General features: G+C 49.4%; 1 long non-coding RNA gene across 1 annotated transcript in view; it reads left to right on the forward strand.

The window, feature by feature from the left end:
- The first annotated feature begins 918 nt into the window (after positions 1-918).
- LOC109297031 overlaps positions 919-5,324 on the forward strand; it is a 9,840-nt gene continuing 5,434 nt past the window's right edge. Inside the window, exons 1-2 of the long non-coding RNA XR_002097162.1 lie at positions 919-965; positions 1,572-1,676. This is a non-coding gene — a long non-coding RNA (uncharacterized LOC109297031). The remainder of the gene's footprint in view (positions 966-1,571; positions 1,677-5,324) is intronic.

Here is a 5,324-nt window from a genome sequence, read left to right on the forward strand (position 1 = left end):
TCCAGGAAGTGGGCCTCACTGCAAACTTGGCCAACTGCCATGTGGGTATGGCTGAAACCACATACCTGATGTACACCCTGGGAAATGGTCAGATACAGCCACTGGTGAACAAGATCCAGGCCCTGCAGAGGTGTCCAACACTGAACCCCAAAATCCAGGTACACCAGTTTCTAGGATTGGCTGAGTACTACTAATGGTTTATACCACCATTGTCTTTGATTTCAAACTTCCTCACAGATATTCTGAAGGGTGACCATCCACAGAAGATACAGTGGACCAAAGAATGCATCTAAGCATTCCAGGTGTCGAAGGTTATGCCAAGAACAAGTCCTATATAACCCATACTTTTCAAAAGAGTTTATACTCCAGATGGATGCTTCTGGTGTGGAGTTGAGGGCAGTGTTGTCCCAAATTGTGAATGGGGAGAAACACCCCATCCTCTATTTGAGCTAGAAGCTATTCCCAACGGGGAATAATTACTCAGTTATTGAAAAGGAAGCACTGGCAATAAAACAGGCAGTGGAGGCCTTCAGATATAACCTGCTGAGTAGGACCTTCACCTTGATCATGGACCATGCACCCCTCTGCTGGTTACAGATCATGAAGGAGATGCATCCCCAAATAATGTTGTGGTACATAGCCTTGCAACCCTTCTCCTTCCAAATCCATCATAGGGCCAGAAAGGCCCATCTCAACGCAGATTTTTTTCTCATGGGAGGAGGATATATTCATGGAAGGAAGCAAAAAGGGTCTTGAGGTGGATGGCATGGACTCACTAGCCCCTGCTAAGGAAAGGGTTAAAGAGAGTGGTTGGGCTGTTTTGGCCCTGCCCTGTTTGTGCTTGCAGCCAATGCCAGGCCTGCAGGAGTGGTATAAAGGATCCAGAGAGGACTTTTAGTGCTTGCTGATATTGCCTAGCTCTTGGTTGGATGTCCTCTGAAACCTAAGCTATTACAGATTCTCAGGTTGGTGAAGGTGCCTAGGTAGATTATCCCCTGGGTAATTGGCCTGTTACAGTACCCTTTATCTAATCACTCTTTGTACCCAAGGAAGGTGTGTAGAGGAGATGTCAGGGAATAAGAGTGATGCAAGGAGCTGTACACTTCTATGTTCACAACTGCAGTTTAGCCCATGGGTTACAATGACCATGTGGAAATGCAAAGCCAGGGAAGGGGATGCCTCTGAGTCTCTGCAGTGACTGTGGTCAAGGGAAGCCTTCTTGTCCTTGAGATTCACTAATCCTAGTGTTGGCAGTGTCAGGACACTGAGACCAAGGCTATAGAGAAGAGCTCAGTCCAGGAAGTATGCCCTCAAGGACAGGGGCACAAGAAGCAGGGTGTAAAAGAAAGCCCTCTATTGCTGCTACTCCTTCTATGTTTGCCTTGGAAATAAAGCACCAGGCCCTACTCTCCAGGGAGAAGTCAATCAGAGCCTTCCATCGCCAGTTAATTCTCTTAATTTATTGCCAGTTAGCAACATGAGCCTTTTTAGCTCATTCCTGAGTAGTCAGTGCCATCCAGTGGAGAAAGCTCAGCATAACAGGATCTTCTTCACAAAACCACTGCTTCCAGGGAGATGAGCCCCCAGCTCTGACATTAATCTGTTTAAAGCGCTTTGCAAAGGAGCTCAATGATGTCACCCCTGTCTTGCAGATGAGGACAACAAGGTACCAACAGGTGAACTGACTTGCTCAAGGTCAGTCAGAGGTCATTGATGGGGCTGGGAGCAGAGCCTGGGCTCCTAGATCCCAGCTCAGTGTTCTAGCAGTACCCACAGTCTGACAGGCACCGGGCACATACCAAAGAGGTCTCAGTCTCAGGTGACCTTATGCCATTGAAAGGCAAGTGGAATAATGGAAATGTAAGGATGAGTTTTCCCCAGGTGTCTCAGCAGTATTGCAGTAGCCTCTCTGGTCAGGGGTCTATTCTGCACAGCAAAAAAACAGCCTCTGCCCTCGCACCTAATTAGACCAAGCAAGCAAAGAGTTGGGGGCTGCAATCTGAGGCACAGAGGTGAAGTGATTTAGCCAAATCACACAGCAGGGCAGGGTCAGAGCTTGGACTAGAACACAAGTCTCCCCTTTGCAGTTCCTTGTGGATCCACTTGCCTTAGGCCCCACTGCATCTGTCTGACAGGATGGAAGAGAGAAGCCTAGACATTATCAGATCAGCACAGAACAGCTTCATCTCTGATATGGCTCCCAGCTCCCTCTTGTGCTCCCGTTCTTGCTTCACCCAGCAAAGATACTGCTGCCTGTTACTGCTCCCTCCTTTTTTTTCACCCAGCTGGAAGGCCCAGCATGAGTGCAGTGAATACTTTCTAGCTCAGCATTGATGCTATGCTGCTTCAGGAGGCACAGTGTAATCTGAGGATATTGCAAATCTGCTTTAAAAAGCAATCCCACCAGCCCAGGGGTTGTCTGACAAACACCCCACTGGTAGGATCCACTGTGGAGCTACTCTGTCTGGTCTGCCAGACTACTGGCAGACTATTGGAAGTTGCAGGGCTTGGTTTGCCACAATCCAGGGCCCTGGGACCTCAGTGAACATGGTGATCAATAGCAGACAGGTTAGAGAATCAACACAGCCCTGGTTGTCCTCCAGCCACTTCACTGCCACTGCCTCAGCCCTACCTCCCTGGCTGCTGGCCACCACCATGCACCTTGTATTGGAGCTAGAGCTAGAGCTGCTATGATGACACAAGGCACCTGGTGGGCACTGGAGTGGTCTTCATGTGCCTCAGGTTAGCTGGAGCTGCTGCTACCACTTCCTCACACCTGCTGCAAGGAGCCCTGCAGTCTGGATTTGGCCTGGGCCCAAGGTGAGTTTGACACCCTGCACTAACTCATCTTGCTTTGCAGGACCCTGTGGACCGGGAGAAGAACAGAGATCATGCTCACCTCACTGATGCCCTCCTCATTGCCGCTGCACACTGCTGCTTGGCCCCAGGCCTGGGCACTGGCTGCCTCAGTTCAGAGGCAAGGGTTATAGCACTGATCTCTAGCCTTAGCTGTGACTTTGTGCAGTGCCTTCATCCAGACAGGGACACATAATGGGCTGATCCTATGGGAGCTCATATGGCTGAGAACATATTTCCTCTGCCCCTTCTACTTTGGGGGTGGAGATGAGGGGAATGGAGGGGTGAGACCTAATAAAGGATAGATACCACAGCTTTGCCAGGAGAGACAAAAGCTCATGGGTGATCCTAATGACAGAACTGAGCAGATGGTGCTGAAATCTGCTTGAGAGGGGAGAAAGAAATAGCCCAGGGGCTCAGAGTACTACATGCCCTGAGAATCCTGTTCACCTGACCTCCTGCTCCCAATGCAGCAGACTAGCCCTTCCCCTGTCTTTGCAGAGAGCTGTGAAAGGAGGCTCCAGGCCCTCATTCCTCCTCTCTTGCTCCTCCTGGGTTACCTCCCTTGCTCAGGCTGGCAACCTGCTGCACCAGAGGCTGAAGTGGAAGGCAGGGTTGGAGGTTAAATAGAGGGCTGCCACAAAAAAGAGGCTTGGAGATGCATCTAGTTTGCTTAGTGCTGCAGCATGTGGGAGCTCTGAGGAGGACAAAAGAGGGCCCTGAGGGAAGGTACTCAGAGCAAGGAAGGATGGGCAGGGAAAAGGATGTCAGCACCAGAGAAGCAGCCTGGAACAGGCAACCACCTGCACCTGATGTTATAGCCTGAACCTGGATTTATCTGGAGACAGAGCCCTCTAGCAAGCAGATAACAAAAGTGCCCTTACAGTGAATACTCTGGGCTCAGTCTCAAGAACTCTGGATTCAGCTCCTGGATCTGCTATAGATTCTCTTTGTGTCCTTGAAGAAATCATTCTGTCTGTCCCTGCATCAATTTCCAGTCTTCTGCATGGTTGCTGTGTTGCCTTTCTTCCATCTGGTGTCTGTCTCCTCTATTTAAACAATAAGCTCTTTGAAGCAGGTGCTGTCTTTAACCTGGTGTTTATATAGCACTTAACACAAGGGCTGTGATTTTGACTGGGGCTATCATAATAGCACTAGGATGAATGAAAAGGTAGGAGGGGAATAAATGTGAGATCAGCTGAGTGCTTTGGTGACTGATGTTATTTCCATAAGGAAGGATCATGCATTATACCTATTGCCTGCAGTCTCATCACATTGTATTGTGATTCCTTTGGAGCTCTCATGTGGAATAGGGTCAGGGCTGTATGTGATACAGAACAGGTAGCAAAGGATCACAAAGCCTCAAGTTAGATTCCTACAGTAAAAACTTCTAATAACCCCTGGGGAATGGTGTCCCACTGATTACACCCTGAGATTTTCCACCTCTAAAGCCAGTGCTCTTCTGCCTGCTGTTGCTCAGGTTATTCTCTGTGCAGCTGTCTCCAGACTGGTTAGTTAAGTCTGGAGGCAGGCTAGAACACTGCTTGCAGTGTTGATAGTCTTTTGTCTCTTGAGGATTTAAATAACCTCCCTTTCCCACAGCATGAGACCTCAGCATCTTGAATAAATGATGGCTCTCTGAGGTAGGGAAGGCTGGATGGGGCCTGAGGCACAGAGACTTAAGGTCCAGATCCTCAAAGGTGTTTGGGTCATTAACCTTGGGTTGCTCAAGGTCACACAGGAGGACTGCAGGGAATTGAACCCAGGTCTCCTCATGACTAGGCTAATGGCCTACCCATTGCATCCTCTCCTCCCAGAGGCCCCCAGGTAGTAGGAACACTGCAGGCACCTGGCGTTCTAATTTAACCATGCACAATAAACTTGGATAATTAGCTGGTTGGCTGCTGGAATAATATACAGTGCATAGCACAGACAAAATGTAATAGCACTCCTGGTAGCTAGCAAAGGGGGAGCTTAGTTCTTCATCTCATCTAATGGTTCTGGAGAGCTGGGGGGAAGGGTCAACAGCTAAGAAAGAAAGGGGAGCTTGACAAGCTCTTTCAAAATCTGTCTGATAATGTATGTTGATCATAGTTTCATAGTTTCTAGGGTCAGAAGGGACCTGAGCAGATCATCTAGTCCAACCCCCTGCCATGGCAGGAAAGAGTACTGGGATCAAACGACCCCAGTAAGGTGGTCATCCAACCTTCTCTTAAAAACCCCCAGGGTGGGAGCCTGCACCACCTCACTTGGAAGCTGGTTCCAGACCCTAGCTTCCCTTGCTGTGAAGTAGCACCTCCTGATGTCCAACTTAAACTTTCCCTCCGCCAGCTTGTGACCATTGTTCCTGGTCACTCCTTGCGGCACTTGGGGGAACAGGGACTCCCCCAGCACCTGCTGATCCCCCCTAACCAGTTTATAACAGGCCACAAGATCCCCCCTCAGCCTTCTCTTTTGAAGGCTGAACA

The sequence above is a fragment of the Gavialis gangeticus genome, unplaced genomic scaffold, assembly GCF_001723915.1.
Source record: "Gavialis gangeticus isolate Ggan-Ray unplaced genomic scaffold, GavGan_comp1, whole genome shotgun sequence".
In the NCBI taxonomy this organism is placed as follows: Eukaryota; Metazoa; Chordata; order Crocodylia; family Gavialidae; genus Gavialis; species Gavialis gangeticus.